Raw genomic sequence first — 22,834 nt, 5'->3', positions numbered from 1 at the left:
CCCCTGGGCACTCGCGAGTGCTCATTTGCATATCAATCAAAGTTTGTTTTTCCATCATGTGCCAGGAATAACAGGGCCCCCCCAATCATGTGCCAGTAATAACAGCCGCCCCATTATGTGCCAGTAATAACAGGGCCCCCCCATTATGTGCCAGTAATAACAGGGCCCGGCCCCCACAATCATGTTCCAGTAAAAGTATTGTATATATAAAAAATAAAATTAACACTTATACTTACCTCTTTGGCAGCAATGCGATGCAGGCCTCTTCCGGCCTGTGTCCCGCGCTGTAAGGCCTCTGATAGGCTGCCGGCCTAGTGCCGGCAGCCTATCAGAGGAACAGGAAAGGGACACACCTCTCCCCTGCTCCTCCGCACAGCATTCTGTTTGTATAGCTGCCCTGAGGACGGCGATACAAACAGATTACTACGGAGATGAGCGCTCATCTCACTGCCCCGCCGCCACTGCACACATTGCCCCGCTGGGGGGGGAATTCACCATACCTGTCCACCACGCATTATTTCCTGGGGGGGATCCGTCCCCCCCGCTTCCTACGCCCATGCCACTGTATCCAAAAAGGATATTTTGTGGGGATCGTAGTGAACTGTGAATTGGAGTTCTGTCCAGATGGAGTTAATGTAAGAGGTAAATTCCAGGAGGGTTCAGACGTTGCACCTCCAAACACTAAAGATGTCATCTATAAAACGTTGCCAAAAGATGCAGTGTCTTTGATACAATTTATTTTAATATATGAATTCACTCTCAAAGTGGGCCATGTAACAATTAGCGTAAGGCGGTGCGGCGTGTGAATCCATCGCGGTCCCATGTTGCTGTTGGTAAAATGTATCCTGGAATAAAAAGTTGTTCTGTTCCAATACCCCTAGAAGGAGTGACAACATTGTTGTTGTATGTACTCTGTGTTAATAGTTGTTTGGCTGCATGTATCCCTTTATCATGCGTGATGGATGTGTACAGGCTGCAGTGATGTCAAGTGATGACAATGCAGTCTGTATCAACTTGTAGGGATTTAATCTCACTGAGAAAGTGTTAAGTGTCTCTCAAATATGAGGGTGCAGATTTAGTAAGCGGTGTCAGAACCTTTTCATGGAAAATCGCTTGTGGAGAGAAAATGGAATCAGTCAATGCCACGATGGGACGACCTGAAGGTTGAGTCATAAATTTGTGCACCTTGGGTAGTGTGTAAAACACAAGAGTGATATAGGGTGTTGATTTATGAGAAAGTCACCCAACTTGGCTTTGATTGTTCCATCTCTTATGCCCCTGTCTACAATGGTTTGCAGTTTGTCTTTGATTTGTCTCATTGGATCAATGTGGAGCACCTGGTATGTCTCAGTGTCCCCTAACTGCCCAGAATTTTAGTAACATAATACTCCTTATCAAGTACTACAAGAGCCCCACCCCCCCTTATCTGCTGGTTTAAAGACAAGGGATGGATCATCTAAAGCACGGGTGTCAAACACAAGGACCGCCAGACCTCGTCATGTGGCCCGCGTAGCCGCCGACGCCGGCCGCCAGCCTTCACCTTTTATTCTCGCTTTATTTTTATTTTTTTGACACAAGAAAGCCGCCTCTTCAGCGCATGCGCGGCAGCCTACAAGCCAGAGAACGTCTGCCCTCTAGCGGCGCCGGCCGTTTTACACAGGAAACCTCCACTTTCAGGGGTGTGGAATTCCTATCGCCCGACGCCCGGGACATGCAGTTCCGCCCTGTGCGGGCAAGTAGCAGGGACATGTCGGTTGGGCAGTAATAGGAGCGGTCATATGCTAGCCGCGAGCTGACCGCTCCTACATCTATGTCAGCCTGCCCCTGCATCGTGCATATGAGTACCGTACATATCACTTCCTGCAGGCGGCCCCCGCTCCTCCCGGCTCCTGTATCGAAGTCTCCGCCCACCTGCCAGCACAGGAGCGCACAGTAAGTCAGCACACCGTCTCCAGAGACTGAGTAATTGCAGGCCAAGATGGGAGAAGAGGAGTGAGAGACCCCACGGCCCCCTGCAGATGAGCGTTCCTCCCAGAGCCTGTCCACATTGCAGCTCCCGGCCTGACCTGCAAGCGCTGACTGGGGTCACATAGCATTATACTGATTTATGATGCTATGTAATCCTTACAGTTCTGGAATGTGTTGGATAACACTGACAGCATTATGTCAGTGTTATCCAACACATTCCAGAACTGTAAGGGTTACATAGCATCATAAATCAGTATAATGCTATGTGACCCCAGTCAGCGCTTGCAGGTCAGGCCGGGAGCTGCGATGTGGACAGGCTTCGGGAGGAACGCTCATCTGCAGGGGTGTCAGAAATAAAGGTTGTGCTGTCTGTCTTCTGAGGCTCTGGCCCTGCCTGAAATCTGCACTGCACGTGGCACTTGATAAACTATAATGTCTCCCTGTTGCCCCCATACAGTATAATGTCTCCTTGTGGCTGCCCCCATACAGTAAACCGTCTCCTTGTGGCCCCCATACAGTATAACGTCACCTTGGGGCTGCCCTAGTGCCCCATACAGTATAATGTCACCAAGCGGCTGCCCCTGCACAGTATAACGTCACCCTGGGGCCCCTGCCCCCATACAGTATACAACCGTATACATCCTACAGACACAACCGGCCCTTTGAGGGTGACCAAACTGCTGATGCGGCCCCCGATGAATTTGAGTTTGACACCCCTGATCTAAAGCAAAGTTCTCCTCATTGGTAAGGTTATGGTGATTATGAAAATCACCTTATTTAAACTGGCTTAATATTTGTTAACATCTTGCTGGACCATATTGATGAAGGACTCAACCAGGTGGTAGGACTTGGGTGGTGAGAAGCTTCTTATAGTTTTTAGATCAAACTGTTTGAGAGTTAATGCACCCATGTTAGTCCTATCACTCAGTGGAGAAGTGCGGCGTTCAACAGAGAAGTGAGCTTTCCATCACATATTGCGGAAGAGTCTCTGTAGGTTCATGTCCAGATCAAAGTGTCCAAACTCCCAGTAGGGCTAAATGATAGACCCCTCTGCAATATACTCATTTGTGCAGGGCTAAGAATCTTCGAGGACAGATTTAGCACTAAGTTCTCAGTGGTACCTGCGATCGTGTCATGTGCGGTGCGTCCACTTCTCTGATGATGGTGTCCTGCTCGTCTGGTGTTGGTTTTCTTGGACGATTGCGCCTCCCTAAAAAAACGACTCCATTGACCACCTGTATTGTCGCTGCCAGAGCCAGAGGATGTGGATCCTATCAGTCGGTCTCTTGATCGAGCTTGTGGAAAAGCCATACCCATTGTATCCTGCCATCTGTATATGCGGTTGCACCACCTTACACTAATTATTACATGACGTACTTCGAGAGTGAATTCATATATTCAAATGAATTGTATCAAAGACACTGCATCTTTTGGCAAAGTTTTATAGATGACATCTTTAGTGTTTGGCGGTGCGACATCCGAACCCTCCTGGAATTTACCTCTTACATTAACTCCATCTGGACAGAACTCCAATTCACAGTTCACTATGATCTTCACAAAATCTCCTTTTTGGATACATGGGTAATACAGGGGTCCAATAGTCAAGTTCTGACTGATTTATATGTGAAAAATACAGACAGAAACAGCTTACTTACCTTTGACAGTACAAATCCAATCTCCACAAAGAGGTCCCTCCCTTATTCCCAATATTAGAGGGTAAAGTGCATAGTTAATGAAGAAGAGAGCTGTGAGACCAGATTAGATGAAATGACCACCACATTTTTAGCTAGAGACTATCTACAACATTTACTGGAAGAACAACGTAAGAGAATTGACGAGACTCGGGGAGAAAGTCCCAAAAAAACAATGTATTCCCTTTGTTATAAAATACTATTCTTGGATAAATAAGATTAGAGCTGTCATAAATAAGCATTGGAATGTGGTTGCCTGCTCCTATCCACAACTAGAGGAATTTCAGAGACCACCCATGATCTGTTACAAAAGAGCCTACAACATCAGGCACAAAATAATTCACGCTGACATTGGGAGTAATAGAGGGTTCTCTAGACAAAGCTTGCTTTCTGCTCCAAGACAAGGTACTTTTCCTTGTTTGAGTTGCATACACTGCTCTAGTGTGATAAGGGGTACACATCTCACTCACCCACATACAGGAGAGATGTACATTCACGTGCAACACTCAATTCATCATATACATCTTGAAATGCCCTTGTGGCTTGCTATTTGTGGGAGAGACATCCGCCAGAATGAAGGACAGATTTTCCAAACATAAGTCCACCATAAGAAAAGGAAATTTGATGTTACCCGTACCATATCACTTCCATTTACAGAAACACACAATTGTGCAATTACGCTTTCAAATCATTGACAGTGTCTCACAGCCACGCAGAGGAGGTGATAGGAATAAACGTTTGAAAGGGAGGCTTATTGGATTCACTGACTCCAGACATTCGAGCCCAGAGGACTCAATCGTGACTATGCATTAAATAGTTTTTTATAATCATGTCACTAATTATACATTAATTTTTTCTACAGCGGACTTGAACTGAATTATTGATTATATATTACTCATCCCTGGAGTAGCAATGTTTTTCATGGACTCATTTATTTTTTGATGGACAATGTTGACCACATGTGCACTTTCGCTTTTGTTTATATTTGTTTATATGGTTGTCATAGTAACTGACATAATCACTGTGATTTGGCGGGCTGTTTAAATGGGATTATGTTTCTTGTATGTTCACAGTTTGAGAAAGGCACATAGCGTGCCGAAATGCGTCACTAATGTGTGGTAATAGAGTAATATTATTACTAGCAGCGAGTGCCGATCCTCCTTTACTGCTTTCTGAAGGCAATTGGTCACACTGGATTTTATTAAGTGGTATCAGAGTACAGGGGTCTGAATACAAATGCACACCAAACTTTCTTAGATTTTTATTGAAAATTAGTTTTTTTAGAAATATTTTTATTTGGTTCACCAAGATTCAGACAGGTACTAAATAAGTACAATAGAGTAGGTGATACATCTTTTTACATCTCCCATTAAAATACAAAAAAATAAAGAACAGAAAATAAAAGAATAAAAGTTGGGAAATCCCACCCGCACTTCCCCTGATCCACTATCAATCAGTTTAAGAATCCTGTGGCAGATTATGTCCCTATGTACAAGTTGCCCAGGGTACCCTTCAGCATTTCCCTGGCATACCATTCTGTATACTGGAAAGCCTGCATAAGAGCTTTAAGTTCAGCTTGCGGAATGTGTTTGACAATAAATGTCTTCCATTTCCGAAAGAAACCAGTAGTCTTTTTTCTCTTTGTGTCTCTATATCTAGCTTATCCATGTGCATAAATTGTATCATCTGAGACACAACTTCTGATATCTGTGGTATCTTTGGCTTCAACCAATGTTTCAGAAGACCTCTCATGGATACCAACAACGCTGCATCTACTATCAGATGTGGTTTATGCTCTTCTGCAAAGACATGAAAGAGTAACGTCTCTGGTATAAGGCCTCATGCACACAACCGTTTATCGGGTCCGCATCTGAGCCGCAGTTTTTGCGGCTCTGGTGCAGAGCCATTCACTTCAATGGGATCTCAAAAGATGCGGACAGCACTCCGTGTGCTGTCCGCATTCCGTTGCTCCATTCCCCGCGAAAAAAATATAGCATGTCCTATTCTTGTCCGTTTTGCGGACAATAGGCATGTCTACAATGGGCCGCCCGTTCCGTTCCGCAAATTGCGGAAGTCACACAGGCAGCTTTCGTTTTTTGCGGATCCGCGGTTTGCAGACTACAAAAAACGGAATGGTCGTGTGCATGAGGCCTAATGGACAGCTTGTGTCCCCATGTATCATCAGTCCAATCCACTATCTTTTTCCAAAAATTCTGTTCTTGAGGACATTGTCAGATGCAATGAGTCAAATCTGCCCTTTCCAATCCACATTTTGGGCATCCCATCAGATAGTCAGGATTGTCAGTTTTACTCGGGAAATGAAATGCATATATTGCTGAATGCATTAGGCGATAGTGGGATTCCTTCCACCTCTCACACGGTACCGCTTTACATACCCTGCTCCACCCCTTCAGAATGTCTGCAGTTGTTTTAATCTTTAACTACTTCTGCCACTTTTTGAACAAGGAGGCCTCATATAGTTTTGTCGGCAGAAGTGAATTGCCTGTTGGTATGACCAAAATTGTGTCTAAGATTATATTTACAACATATTTCTACTACCCTCCCAAGTCTGTAGGAGATCTAGAAAATTATTTATTCCTCCCTGTCGCCATTGTTCGAACATTTTATTTTGCATCTCCTGGGGGAATTCTGGGTGTTGCCAAAGACTTGTGTTAGGTGCGAATATTTGAATAGCTAATATTAATCGCGAATATCGTCACTCTCCATTTTTTTAAATCTGAACCTATGATCCCTCCCTACTTCTTGCTTGTAGGCCAATAAGAAGGCTGCAATATCTTTGTCTGAGCTTAGCAACATCCCTAGCAACCAACAGGGAAGTTGCCTACCCCTTACTATATAAGAACCTCCCAAGCAGCCATTTTCTACCGTATTTTAAATTTGTGAGAAAGACAGCAGTGTCATTGCTGTGCTCTCTGCTTTCCACTCATTACATTAGATAGATACTTAGATAGCTTATATATATATATATATATATATATATATATACAGCTAGTTAGTGTAGGTTATATCCTGATATAGTTTAGCTGTTAGGTTCTGCTGTCCATACATACATGCTACAGACATGGTGCTGTGATGTCACAACAATACTCAGTGCACCAATCAGTAATAAGCAGTCAGACCTGCTAAAATGTGAAGTTGCACGTATTGTGCCAAAATATGCGCATCATTCATTGTCGATTATATTGAAGCACTCTATCTACATACAGTATAAAGCCATTTTTAATGTTCTGCTGTGCCAACCATTTTCTCCAGTCTCAGGAAACTTCTCGCACCTAGCAAAATGTAGCAAAAGTGACCCACAACTGTATTGCGTGCGCTTTACACAAATATTACATTGACGATTTTCGCAATCAAGAAAATAATAGCGAATTTGTGAATATATGACGAATATTCTACAAAATATTTGCAAAATATTGCAAATTTGAATATTGCCCCTGCCACTCATCACTACGAAAGACCCATTACCCTCAGGGTTAGAAAAGGCCTCTTGTTCCACTTACGTGCCTCTATCCAAGCTATGATGTTGTCTCTGATAATATTTGAGGATTTTAAATGAACTGGTAAAACAGATCTCCTCGTGTGTAATAAGTTTACTAATGGCCATGGGGAGTCCAGCTGTTATTCCAATAAATAGTTGGAATAGTAGTGGGTATGATGCACCCAATCGATGCAGTGTCTAAATAAACAGGATACATTGTAAAGTCTTAGGTTTGGTATATTTAGACCCCCCTTGCTTATAGGCAACATAAGTTTAGTCAAAGCTATCCGTGGTGTTTTTCCTGACCACAAAAAAAACTGAAAAAGTCGATTGAAGCACATTGATATCCGAGTGTTTCAGCAACACTGGTATCATTTGGAGAGGGTAGAGGAATTTACGGAAACACACCATATTGAGTAGATGGCATCTACCTGTTACGAACAGTGGATGATTTTGCCAACTCCATAGGTATTTAGCTATTGCTTTAAATAATGGAATATAATTCATCTTATACAGGGAACTGGGTACTTTCCCTATTTTGATACCTAGTTAGGTGATATGCGAGTCTGCCAATGGGATTTCGCTACATGTGGCGGGTAGGCACAGTTTCAATGATGGGGTACAAGGGTAATAACTCACATTTGTCAGTGTTAACCTTAAAGTCTGAGGCTAGAAAAAGATAATTGAAGCAGCGCTCACCTGCGTTAGGCCACTCAGAAGCACCGACACAGCCCGGACGCGTCTGACATAAATTTTAGACAAAAAATGAAGAAATCCAGCTTCTGAAAAATGTGTCACTTAATTCCAACGTTAAAATCTCCACATACAGGGAAAAACTTACAGATTCTACGCGTTTCGGACCTAAAAAAACTTAATGGTCCTTACTCATGACTTGTCTTGAGTAAGGACCATTAAGTTTTTTTTTAGGTCCGAAACGCGTATAACCTGTACGTTTTTTTCCTGTATGTGGAGATTTTAATGTTGGAATAAAGTGACACATTTTTCAGAAGCTGGATTTCTAAATTTTTTTGTCTTAAAGTCTGAGGCTGGTCCAAATAATTGCAAAAGCACTAATATTTTGTCATGGTCTTCTCCTGGGTCGGCCATGAAAAGGAGAACATCATCCTCAAAAAAGTGAGGTTTGCACTTTCTGATCACCTATTTTAATTCCCCTAAAGATGTCTCCCTCCTCTAGTATACACTCACCTAAAGAATTATTAGGAACACCATACTAATACGGTGTTGGACCCCCTTTTGCCTTCAGAACTGCCTTAAATTCTACGTGGCATTGATTCAACAAGGTGCTTATAGCATTCTTTAGAAATGTTGGCCCATATTGATAGGATAGCATCTTGCAGTTGATGGAGATTTGAGGGATGCACATCCAGGGCACGAAGCTCCCGTTCCACCACATCCCAAAGATGCTCTATTGGGTTGAGATCTGGTGACTGTGGGGGCCATTTTAGTACAGTGAACTCATTGTCATGTTCAAGAAACCAATTTGAAATGATTCGAGCTTTGTGACATGGTGCATTATCCTGCTGGAAGTTGCCATCAGAGGATGGGTACATGGTGGTCATGATGGGATGGACATAAACAATGCTCAGGTAGCCCGTGGCATTTAAACGATGGCTAATTGGCACTAAGGGGCCTAAAGTGTGCCCAGAAAAAATCCCCCACACCATTACACCACCTGTACTGATAACAAGGCATGATGGATACATGTTCTCATTCTGTTTAAGCCAAATTCGGATTCTACCATTTGAATGTCTCAACAGAAATTGAGACTCATCAGACCAGGCAACATTTTTCCAGTCTTCAACAGTCCAATTTTGGTGAGCTCGTGCAAATTGTAGCCTCTTTTTCCTATTTGTAGTGGAGATGAGTGGTATCCGGTGGGGTCTTCTGCTGTTGTAACCCATCCGCCTCAAGGTTGTGCGTGTTGTGGCTTCACGAATGCTTTGCTGCATAAGTCGGTTGTAACGAGTGGTTATTTCAGTCAACGTTGCTCTTCTATCAGCTTGAATCAGTCGGCCCATTCTCCTCTGACCTCTAGCACCAACAAGGCATTTTCGCCCACAGGACTGCCGCATACTGGATGTTTTTCCCTTTTCACACCTTTTTTTGTAAACCCTAGAAATGGTTGTGCGTGAAAATCCCAGTAACTGAGCAGATTGTGAAATACTCAGACCGGCCCGTCTGGTACCAACAACCATGCCACGCTCAAAATTGCTTAAATCACCTTTCTTTCCCATTCTGACATTCAGTTTGGAGTTCAGGAGATTGTATTGACCAGGACCACAACCCTACATGCATTGAAGCAACTGCCATGTGATTGGTTGACTAGATAATCGCATTAATGAGAAATAGAACAGGTGTTCCTAATAATTCTTTAGGAGGGTGTACATGCTAGGGGCTCCAAGGCCTGATTGAATAGCAAGGGAGATAAGGGGCAGCCCTGATGTATGCCTTTTGTAGTGAGAAAGGTGTAAAGAGAAACCCAGGATAGGATACCCTCGCTTTGGGGGCCGCATAAAGCATAGATTTGAACGTCCTGAAAGAGCCTTCATCTTGTCCAGTACCCACTGCAACCAGTCTCATCTGACATTGTCAAATGCCTTCTCTGCGAGTGAGGGTGCAGGAAAATTATAGAGGCTAAATTAAATTTATATATTTTATATTTTTTGTAATTGTAAAAAATATATGGCACAAAATAAATGTGTAATTACAATAATAATAATAATAATATATATATAAAAATCATACTTCTGATATATATGAATGCATAATATGTGGGAAATTACTACTGTTTTTAGCCATAATATATTTACATATATCTAAATATCTAATAATATATGCAAATATATTATGGCTAAATATATATATACCGTATTTTTCGCCCTATAAGACGCACCGGCCCATAAGACGCACCTAGGTTTTTGGGGAGGAAAATAAGAAAAAAAATATTTTGAACCAAAAGGTGTGCTTTTGGTGGTTTTTGAACTAATTGTGATCTGTGGGTGACGCACTGTTATGGGGGATCTGTGGGTGACGCACTGTTATGGGGGATCTGTGGGTGACGCACTGTTATGGGGGATCTGTGGGTGACGCACTGTTATGGGGGATCTGTGGGTGACGCACTGTTATGGGGGATCTGTGGGTGACGCACTGTTATGGGGGATCTGTGGGTGACGCACTGTTATGGGGGATCTGTGGGTGACGCACTGTTATGGGGGATCTGTGGGTGACGCACTGTTATGGGGGATCTGTGGGTGACGCACTGTTATGGGGGATCTGTGGGTGACGCACTGTTATGGGGGATCTGTGGGTGACGCACTGTTATGGGGGATCTTCTCTGGATGGCACTGTTATGAGGATGAGGATCTGTGTATGACACATATATAGCATCTTATGCTATGTGTCATCCACAGATCCCCTCCATAAGTGTGGGGGTCGCATCTGCTTTTATAATGGGGGTGGGGGTCGCATCTGCTTTAATAATGACAGCGGGGCCCGTGCAGTGACTGTATTCTACTACACGGGCCCCGCTTACTGTATAATCATATCCCTAATAGTTAATCGTTGTATGCATGTAAAAGCATAATGAGCGTTAATGAGCGCTGTGTATTACAATTAGAAGCGCTCGCCGTTCGGAGCAGAGAGCAGAGAGGAGGGAGGAGGCAGGCCGGGAGGACGGGTGCTGGCAGTGTGAGTCATACGTCATGCACCCACGCCGCCTGCTTCATTCATAAAGTGGGCGGCGCAGGCACGTGACGTATAACTCACTGTCGCGGCTGGCGGTGGGGAAAACCCCCAGCCGTGCGGTGCCAGGAGAAGGTAGGGTTACCACTTGGCCGGGACCACAGAGTTAGGGAGCAGGTCACCTCCTATAGCGTCCCTAACGCTGACCCTGTCTCCTGTCTGCATGAGCCGACCTTGGTGGTAGGAGGGCTCATACGCCAGAACCTAAAAGTCCCTACAAGCCCTCAAGTCGGCCCTGAACTAGGGGACAGAGTAAGACGACCTGCTCCTCCTAGACACGGAGGAGCAGGAGTCTCAACGGCCAAGCAACACAGCTATGGCAGTGGCAGGCAAATGGAAACAACTCATCACTCACCTGCCACAGACAACACAACCAGGAACCCATGTGCAGGTGCTGTAAGTACAAGACAATAACGGACACAGCACACACCAGACATCACACAGGAACCCTGGACCATAGGCTGCAATAACACAATCCCATACACACCTAAATAACACCGTGAAACATAGAATTTACTGACAAAGGTTTATGACCAGAAGGATGGTCCCCACCAGGCAGATGGAGGAGACAGGAGGCTGCTCCAGCCAGCATGGCTGAGAGCAACCTACTGAACCCAGCCAGGGACTGAGGCTTTATAGGCCAAGAGGCCACACCCAACAGGTCAGAACACACCCAGGGACATCACACACACACTGGGAAGGGAATTAACCCTTCCAGCACCACAGAAGGGAAACTCACATAAAGGGGAAAGAACACAACCTCACTCACCTGTCTCCGAAGGCAACGGCATGCGTGGCAACCGTGTCCTCCAGAACAGCCAACAGGCCGAGACACTTCCACAGCATGCAAACATCACCAGACGTTGCCGCGGACAACCGCAGGTGAAGGGAGGAGTCCAGGTGCATACTAAACACCACCTCGTGCACAACAAACAAACAAGGAAGTGCACAATATCATACGTTGCCAAGGGCAACCGCACACATGCCTATTGTCCGCGGCAACCGCATCTGAGGCAAACAACTAAGTGCCCCCAGCTGCGGTTGACAACACCAAGCCGCGGGCAACCGCATGCGGCTCCCAAGGAGTCACGATCATGACACTCACGTTGCCAGCGCCCGTCCTCCCGGCCTGCCTCCTCCCTCCTCTCTGCTCCGAACGGCGAGCGCTTCTAATTGTAAGTAATACACAGCGCTCATTAACGCTCATTATGCTTTTACATGCATACAACGATTAACTATTAGGGATATGATTATACAGTAAGCGGGGCCCGTGTAGTAGAATACAGTCACTGCACGGGCCCCGCTGTCATTATAAATGCAGATGCCGCCTGTGACGCTTTGCGATCCACAGCGATACTAGGAAATCACAAATGCGCCATATTTCTCAATCACAAAGACAAAAGAGCCTTCACTAAGAATCTTCTCTTTCACTAAAGGAGTAACTCACAGATCAGAGGTACAATTAGCACCTTCTTGCCAAAGAATCTTCCTGCCCCATGCCAGGTTTAAGTACCCATCAATCCGGTATTCTCTTGACAGAACCTCATAAAAACTTCCTTTCTGCAGCCATAGCGTCTCCAATACCAGCAGGGGTCTCACACCTTTAGCCTGGGCAGCGAGCTTCAGAAGAAAAAGGACAGATCCTTATCACACAGCTGGTTGGTACAGGAGGAAAGATGACCTGAAAGTCACCTCCAATCCATAAACTTCATATTCTTCCCATATTTTCCTAATATTTCATGGGTTATGGAAATGGGAAAGGAACCATCTTTTCAGAGATGGTTTTGGTTCTCCTAACCCACCTTCGAGGAAACCCGCGGACAAATCAGAGATTCCCGCTCTGAGATATAAAGGTTCTCGGGCACCCTGTATTATCTTCTAGTCGTATTTGTTATCAGATGATGCGTAAAATTGTACTGATTATCAATATCTACTATATTTCTTGATTGGACTTACGGGATATGGAGAAATGGGCAAAGCAAAGATGCTGCCAGGTTTTCTCCCTATGGGGCAAAGGACTGCCCCTGTTCCAATTACCCAAGGCTGGACCTGAACGTGTCATAACCACTCCCCGCTTCAGAGTAGGTAAAAACAGTGACACACTGAGGTCCTGGGTCCTACATCTACCATCTGACGTCGTCTAACATCTCGACCGCCCGCAGGGACACGGGCACCCCACCATCTTGGATTATTATTTCAAAGACTTTGCCTATTACTGGACACTACCACGGTAATTCTGAACTTACAGACATTCTATTCCCTTCCACCTCTTACCTATTTCTATCCAAACCAATCTGTTCACCGGCCGGTAGATTTATCTGTCAGCTTTAATATATATATTTTTGTGTGTAGTTTTAGAATAAAAACTAACGATTTCATCGTTCCAGTTTTGCCCTTGTTACTTGATGACCTGATCTATGCTAAGAACGCTGTCCTCAGAAGACATACTACCAAATTGTGTTATTTTTATAAATTGTTAATGTACTAGCTAGGTTGCAAATAACCGTTTCGTCCCTTTAGGATTAGCTAGCCGGGGTCTCTTCGCCCCGATTCAATACGAAGAGTGGTGGCAGCAAATTAATTTGATTTCCAGCGTGAAATCAGTAATTTTATTTTTACCGATTGTACATACAATCGTGATTGCATCCTTTCTGGGCCCACCAACCAATCTTAAACGTCTTCTGTGCTCACAGTGGATTCGCCTTCAGGAGTCTCTAGTGGAGACCTGTATGGCAACTGTGGCATAGTACGACGGGATTGGCGGGTGGTCGTCACACCGCCCCCAGCCCCTCCTCCCTCACAGCTGATACACCCGCCGCACGGCATCGCGGCGGGTGTATCATTGAAAACTGGGCAAAATAAGCTACATTCGCCGTATAAGACGCAGTGCTATTTTCCCCCCACTTTTGGGGGGGAAAAAGTGCGTCTTATACGGTGAAAAATACGGTGTGTATATATATATATATATATATATATATATATATACACTCACCTGAAGAATTATTAGGAATTAATACGGTGTTGGACCCCCTTTTGCCTTCAGAACTGCCTTAATTCTACGTGGCATTGATTCAACAAGGTGCTTATAGCATTCTTTAGAAATGTTGGCCCATATTGATAGGATAGCATCTTGCAGTTGATGGAGATTTGAGGGATGCACATCCAGGGCACGAAGCTCCCGTTCCACCACATCCCAAAGATGCTCTATTGGGTTGAGATCTGGTGACTGTGGGGGCCATTTTAGTACAGTGAACTCATTGTCATGTTCAAGAAACCAATTTGAAATGATTTGAGCTTTGTGACATGGTGCATTATCCTGCTGGAAGTAGCCATCAGAGGATGGGTACATGGTGGTCATGAAGGGATGGACATGGTCAGAAACAATGCTCAGGTATCCCGTGGCATTTAAACGATGGCCAATTGGCACTAAGGGGCCTAAAGTGTGCCCATAAAACATCCCTCACACCATTACACCACCACCACCAGCCTGCACAGTGGTAACAACGCATGATGGATACATGTTCTCATTCTGTTTACGCCAAATTCGGACTCTACCATTTGAATGTCTCAACAGAAATCGAGACTCATCAGACCACCGCGGGCACCTTACATCTGCGTTTGAAGCTAGTGCTGCCAGATTTTTTTCTATGGATATATATATATATATATATATATATATATATATGTGTGTTTAAATTAAATTTAGCCTCTATTTCTGAAAAGTTTCTGCCAGGATTTGAAGGCACAGCCTTCTACATTAGAGCCAAGAACCTTAACCACTACACTATACAGCTACATGTTAGCCTGCACTGAAATATGAAATTAACTTCTGCTGTATAGCAATACTTACTACATGACAAACTACTATGAGGTTTGTCTGACACCGTTTATCATTCATCTTTATAGCTGAGTGGTTAAATTCCTTGCCTCTAATGTAGAAAGTTGTGAGTTTAAATCCCGGCAGAAACATTTCAGAAATAGAGGCAAAGTTGGATTTAAATACACTGACTCGAGTACACAAGGTATTCGGCCGAACACTGCGATGTGCCAGGCATTGCGATGCTCGAGCCAAACTGGTGTTCGGCTGAACATGCTCGCTCAACACTATTAGCGATATTGGACAGTATGATGATGGTTGTAATTGGTCTTTTCCAGGCTTGGGAATTAATTCTATATATGCCATATTGTCAGTGGTTGACAAAGGGTTACCTGAGGGTTATGTATATCAGCGCTGTGTCACTGAGAAGGATATGATCCGCATAATAATATGTCAGTTTAGTAGAATATAATATACTGGTGGCTACCTCCAGACATCCATTGCTTTCCCGACAACCCTCCTCCCAAACTAACAAACCCCAAAACAAATAAACAACAAAAACAGAGCAGAGAGCTACGTTTAACCCCTGTGGGTCCTCTCTATAGCCCATACAGACTTCACTTTTTTCCCATATGTGGTGAGACCACGATATTACCATTCTCTAACTACACAGCTGCTCCCTGCCTCAGCTACTATCATTTGAAAGAGCAATGTAACATGCTGTCTACTTGTTAACCATATATGAGGTAAAGTTGGTTGAGGAACCCTCCGCCACCTCTCTGGCCTCCATTTTCAATTAACCAAGTCAACCCGGTAGCTTATGTAGAGCCAGTTAAGAGACCCTGGTCCTCAGCAGAGAATCCCCCAACCACATTCCATTCCCAATAAAGTCTAAACCTGATGCCCAGTGTTGCCAGTGTAGTCCAGAGATCACATTCTCCTACTGTATATTAGTCAGGACAACAGTATATACCCCCTCAACGAGGTTTGGGACGCATCCTCATCTGTCTTTACTCTATTGGGGAATCGCGGTTCTTGTGTTCATCCTCTCCTGGCTCCGAGCTCCACCACGCTGGAGAAAATCGATAATTTGTCTGGTCTCTGAGCTCCTGTGGTGCACTTTCTGAATGGTCCCCCCCCCCATGACTTTTGACGCTTACTCAGGAGTAGTATATGTTGTCGACGAGCCATCTGGGTTAAAGAGTTTGAAGGTGGCAGGATACAGTACTGCAAATATGGTGTTCTTGCGGTAGGGTTGAGAGCAAAGAGACAAAAATGCCTTGCGTTTTCTGGTGACCTTGGCTGAAAAGTCTCCAAATAGAAGGATCTTCATGTAGAATAGATTTTGTGATGTCTTCTACCACTTGGATCCTGTCCTCCACTGCTTTTATGTAAGTTGTGGTGTTGCTGTAGGGTATGTTGCAATTGTTGCATGGCATTAGTGACCAAGGTGGCTAGAGTCTCTTGCAGGTCAGAGGCCAGATGGGTGGCTACTTCGATGGACAAATTTTGGCAATCCAGATGAGAAGCTGGCGACACCTGTGCAAGTGTCTCTGATATGCCATCTACCTTGTCTGAAGTTGCGGGCAGTGTTGTGTGCTCTTCTACTTCCCGTGGGCTTGGTGCCATATTTGATATCTCAGCGTCCTCGGGCAGAGATGAGAAAGCCGATTTGCTCTTGATTTTCTGGCCCATATTCAATATGATACCTCAAGACAAATATTCTACGCCTGTAGGTATGGTTTTGAGTCAGTTTTTGGGCAGTATGGAACTTAAAGATGCTGTGTAGCTGAGCTCGTCACTCTGCTCCCTCAGATGTCGGTGCCGGAACCGGAAGTTTTTATAAAAATTTTGAAAACCATGTATCATTTTCACTTCACACATACTTGCTATTTTGTGTTGGTCTATTACATAAAATCCTAATAAAATATATTTAAGTTTGTGCGTGTAATGTGAAAAAATATGGATATGGGGTATAATTACTTTTTCAAGGCACTGTAGAGCTCCTTCCCTTCTGAGTCCTGTGGTGTGCCCATACAACAGTTTATGAGCACATATGCAGTGTTATATTCAGGGGAATATGGGTAGGACATTTTAGAGAGTATTTTCTCCTGTTACCCCTTGTGAAAATGTAGTTTCTAAAATGGGTCACTTCTAGGGGGTTTCCACTGTAGAGGTATCTCAGGATCTCTTTGAATGCAACATAGCACCCAAAAACCATTTCATTGAAATCAGGCCTCCAAAAACCATATGGTGCTTCTTCCCTTCTGAGCCCTGCTGTACGCCCATACAACAATTTTCAACCACATTTGGAATGTTTCAGTAGACTTCAGAATTAAGGTAGCCAATATTGAGATTTGTTTTGCTGTTAACCCTTGCTGTTTTACAGGAACAAATGGATTAAAATGGAAAATCAGCAAAAGGGTTACCTTAAACAAATTTTCTAAATTCAATTTTGAATAATTTCAAGTGGTGCAGTTTCTAAGATGGGTCAGTTATGGATGGTCTCTATTATTTAAGCTAAGTGAATTCAGAACTGAACTGGTCCTTAAACAATTGAGTTTTGGAAACCTTCTTGAAAATTTGGAAAATTGCTTCTATAATTCTAAGCCTTCTAATGTCCTAAAAAAATGTAATGATATGCACCAACAGAACAATATGTCTGGTTAGGTGCACTACTCTGTACTAAATAGAATTCTTGTACTGAAAAAAGACACAATTGGACACAGTCTGCAGCCAAACTATATTCTGTTGGTGAAGGTTTAAAATTTGCTTATTTTGTACACTTATAAATGACAGCAAAATTGCAATTAACAAAGATGCAATTAAAAGTTTCTTGCCAGAAACACACTCATACTGGTATAAACGCACTGAAATGCCCTTAATTGCACAATTATAAATGGGATCAAAATTGTAACTTTTTTTTTGGGGGGGGGGGGGGGGGAATTAACACAGGTGCAATTAAACGTTCCTTGCCACAAATACACACACTGGTAGTGACACACTGAAATGCCCTGAATTACACAATTATAAATGGCAGCAAAACTGCAACTGTTTTTTTGGGTGAATTAACACAGGTTCAATTAAACATGCCCTGCTACAACACACTGCACATTAGTATTGATGCACTGAAATGCAGCAAAATTGTTTTTTTGAAAGAAAAAAGACACAATTGTACAGTATATGCAGTGAAATATATGCTGGTATTGCTGGGACTATGCCTATAAAACACTTATGAACTGTAGAAGCTTTGCAACAGATTGTTGTAAAAAAAAAAGACTGGCTTGTACACAGAAAAAAAGATGATCTTTCTGCAGAATCTTTGTGCAAGACATGAACAGCTTCAGAAGCTGTCTTTACTGTAAGACACCTGGTCACAGTACACTCACTGCCCCTATGCTCCGCTACTGATAAAACCTGACTTTCTACCTAGTAATTCAATCTACCTAACCAAATATATGCCTACACTAAAAATTAAAATCAGACATCATATAGTACATGCCATAGTACACATCTCTGTAAAAAAGGTAGGACTTGCCATGTACCTTGCACGGATACAGACAGAGATGCTGCTTATATTTTATTTTAATTTTGTTCAAAAAAGAAACAAAAAAAAAGTTTATACTCACCTTCAATGACACGCTCCCTTCTCCCTCTTCTCGCGCTCCCTGGAGCGAAGAGAGAAACAGGAAGCTGCGCCACCTGATCCCCCTATATACTTGCGCAGGCGCAGACTGAAAATCCGGATCCATCAATGCGGCAAAAGACGGAACTCTTTCTTACGGATCCAGCATTAATACATTTCAATAAACATTAATGCCGGATACGTCATTACAGCAAGTCTATCGTCATTTTGCCCGGAGAAAAATCTGCAGCATGCTACGGTATTTTCTCCGTCCAAAAAACGTTTAATGACTGAACTGAAGACATCCTGATGCATCCTGAACGGAACTCTATGCCGGAAAAGAATAACGCTAGTGTGAAAGTAGCCTTAAAAGTTGAGCTGGCCTCCATATTCACCTCGATAACTATTTGAGTACACTGATATTCCGGTGACTGCTAATGATGATTTTATGTGCTTGGTAAGTGCTGGTTTAATAGCTACTAAGTTGTTATGGGAGCCATTTCCACCTAGAACGTATACTTGCCATTCTGTTGGAGGAAAAAATTGCCCTCAAGCCGCCACTTATCAAGAAACAGTTACAAATGAAATCAGTAGAAAAGAGCAGGGAAAGTTCTTAGGACTTCATAAATATATTATTGCTATTGCTATGGATTCATAATGGAATGCCTAACATCTAATTCATTTTATTATAGCAGCTAATATCAAAATCGGGGTTATATAGTTCAGGAAAAAGACAGAGAGTTGATTTAATAATGTTGTACAAATATATCAATGGAAAGTAAAGAGATTCCTTTTATGATCTCTTTATACCAAGGGCTGTACAAATAGGGAAAATATCATAAAATAAAACATCACTTCCAGTACCGCCGCTCCAACCCTCCTTGCCACTGCAGCCATGATATCAGCTTCTTGGCTGCAGTGGTGACATGACAGTACACTGCAGACCCCATTGAAGCCAATCACTGTCCTAAGCAGTGTACAGAAAATGTCTGTGTATGTTAAAAATGTAAATTTTACTTGCGTGTCCTCACTGTTTTTATTTGACTGTATGCTAAACTGCAGACATGGCAGACCTTCCACGTGTCCTTCTTTTGGAGGGGCAGCCCCTATTTTGTCCCTCTGTCCCTCCTTTCTCCTGATCTGAGGTATTGATTTGCATTGTTACATTTACAATATTGATCAAGAAAGTGTTTGTCTGGTTCCCTCTCTGTATATTTGACCCCACCTTGTATATTATTTCATTATTTGATGTAACTTGCATTTTAGAAATTTTTATATTCTGATAATTTTTGTGCTATTGCGCGCTAAGAAAACTAAGAAAAAAGTTTTGAGGTCTGACATGGGACCATTAATAATGGCGATACAGTGTGGCCAATTATGACTTCATTAGATGAGTGCTACTGTAACTGAGCTAATATACTGTACAATAACAAAGGTTAGGCCGATGCGCCTCTGCTTTACATACCAGGACCACTGAGTTTTTCTTTTTGGAGGAACTTGAATGAGAACCATACAGTTTAACATCTGCTGCTTAATTATCACACAACTGTTTGAACAGCATTGAACTCTACTAAATAGAGAAAAGAATGGGCATGAGTCATAAGTGATCAGCAGAGCTATAAAATTTGACACTATTAATCAAAAGGCTACCATTTAGTCAAATATAATCCTGCCAAGAGAATGCCGAGCAGATGGAGGTTCAGATTACTTTTTAAAGCAAAGCATTTACTACCAAGGATTAAACATATTTTAACTGAACAAATTTGGTCTTCTGCTGTCCAAGTATCAATGAAAGCGTCCATACATGCTGAATACAATATGTCCAACTTAGTATGACACATTTTAAAATGAAATAAAAAAAAATGGCTGAAAATGGCTTCAAAATTTTGGGTAAATTTGAGATTTTTTCATAAATAAAGGTGAAATATATGACTCGAATTTATGACTAGCATGAAGTACAATGTCAGTATCTGAATGGCTTGGATACGTAAAAGAGTTCCAAAGTTATTACTACATAAAGTGAGATACAGTCCTGATAAAAAGTTTAAGACCACTTGAAAAATTGCAAAAAATCATATTTAGCATGGCTGGATCTTAACAAGGCTCCAAGTAGAGCTTCAACATGCAACAAGAAGAAATGAGAGTAAGACAAAACATTTTTTGAGCATTCAATTTAATTAAAACAACGAATAAACTGAAGCAGGCTGTTTTTCAGCTGATCAAAAGTTTAGGACCACATGACTTTAAAAGGCCAAATCTGTGCAAAGATGTGGATTCATTGTCATTTTCTAAGACACAAAGAAAATTTCTGTGTGATATCAGGAAGAGGTGAAGCAGCAGTCCCAGAAATTGGAGTAAGTCCCTTCTCCAGAAAATCAGCCAAAGTACATATGTATGGGTCTGCGTTAGGTTTCAACAGGCAGGCGTTTCACTCACAGGAAGATTCTATGGAGATTCCACGATGTTACAGGCACATCTCCAATAACAATCCCGATACCGACCAGCAAAGTTTTTTTCCTCCTCTCCTTCAGGAGAAACAGAACATAGTGCAATACCCAGGGTGTTTAATATTCAGTAAGGTTTATTGTACTTACAAACATCGATAGGTAAAAAGCGTGTGTAAATTTCTGTCAGGTAGTCACACGGTGTGATGGCAAAGGCAAAAAAACTCTCCTTTTTTGAATGTGGCCGGGTTGATGAACTGCATAAGCAGGGTCTCTTACAGCGCGCCATCGCTGCTGAGGTGGGACGCAGTAAGACAGTCATTTGGAATTTCTTAAATTCTTAAATCATCCTGAGGGTTATGGAACAAAAAAGTCAAGTGGAAGATCCCAAAAAATGTCATCAGCACTGAGCCGGAGGACCCAATTGGCTGTCCGTCAAGACACTGAACGATCCTCGACCCAAATTAAGGCCCTTACTGGTGCTGACTGCAGCCCCATAACCATCAAACGGCATCTGAGACTGAAGGGCTTCAAAATAAAAAAAGTCTTCAAAGACCTTGTCTCCTTGAACGCCGCAGAACTGCTCGTTTGGACTTTGCAAGAGAGCACCAAACATTGGACATTCAAAGGTGGAAGAAAGTTTTATTCTCTGATGAGAAAAAATGTAACCTTGATGGTCCTGATGGTTTCCAACGTTACTGGCATGACAAGCAGATCCCACCTGAGATGTTTTCTACGCTCCACAGTGGAGGGGGTGCCATAATGGTCTGAGGAAAAACTTCAGTGGAACAATGGAGCTTCAGGAAGTGCAGGGGTGTAAAATGGCCGCTGGCTATGTCCAGAAGTTGCAGAGAGCATTGCTCATGACTGAGGGCCCTCATCTGTGTGGTAGCGACTGGGTTTTTCAACAGAACAAGGCTACAGTACACAATGCCCACAGGACAAGGGACTTCTTCCAGGAGAATACCATCACTCTTTGGGCCCATCCTGCGTGTTCCCCTGATCTAAATCCAATTGAGAACCTTTGGGGATGGATGGCAAGGGAAGTTTACAAAAATGGACAACAGTTCCAGACAGTAGATGGCCTTCGTGCGGCCGTCTTCACCACTTGGAGAAATGTTTCCACTCACCTCATGGACACGCTTGCATCAAGCATGCCGAAATTAATTTTTGAAGTGATAAACAATAACGGAGGAGCTACTCATTACTGAGTTCATGTTTGGAAGTTGGATTTCTGTTGGGGGGGGGTTTAGTTTTTTTTTGGAGGGGTGGTCCTAAACTTTTGATCAACTGAAAAACAGCCTGTTTCAGTTTATTCGTTGTTTTAATTAAATTGAATGCTCAAAAAATGTTTTGTCTCACTCCCATTTCTTCTTGTTGCATGTTGAAGCTCTACTTGGAACCTTGTTAAGATCCAGCCATGCTAAATATGATTTTTTGCCATTTTTCAAGTGATCTTAAACTTTTGATCAGGACTTGTATGTCAGATTTGCAAAATTAGGCCTGGCCAGGAAGGGGGCAAATGGCCCAGATGGGAAGTGGTTAAAGGGATTGTTCCATCCTGTCCATATGGACCACCCTCTGTGAGCTAAGGAAAACAGCAAGACAAAACAAGAAGCAACTCATGCTCTGTCAAACTTGGGCTGTCCATGTATAAGGCCTGCTTCACATATATCAGTTGTGCTTGGCCAGTTGTTTTAGGCAGGGAGGCGGACACAACTGATAGATGTGCATGTACATTGTAGTGCACAGGTTCAGTATCTATACACTGATGCGGACAGGAAAACGTAGCATTAAGAGTTTTTCTGTCCGACACTATTTGACATCTGGTCTCATCAGTGATGCTCCAGATGTATGAGAACTATCCTAGTTCTAGCTTCAGCAGGGCCGGACTGGCCTACCGGGAAAATTCCCGTTAGGCCGGTAGCCTTGACTGCCACACGGCCGGCCGTGCTGACAGTGAGGAGGCTCCTTGGCTGGTGCAGTATATATTACACAGAGTGAGTGACTGACAGAGAGAGGAGCCCA

This window comes from Bufo gargarizans, chromosome 2, assembly GCF_014858855.1.
Source record: "Bufo gargarizans isolate SCDJY-AF-19 chromosome 2, ASM1485885v1, whole genome shotgun sequence".
In the NCBI taxonomy this organism is placed as follows: domain Eukaryota; kingdom Metazoa; phylum Chordata; class Amphibia; order Anura; family Bufonidae; genus Bufo; species Bufo gargarizans.
Note: the sequence above shows the minus strand (reverse complement) of the source record.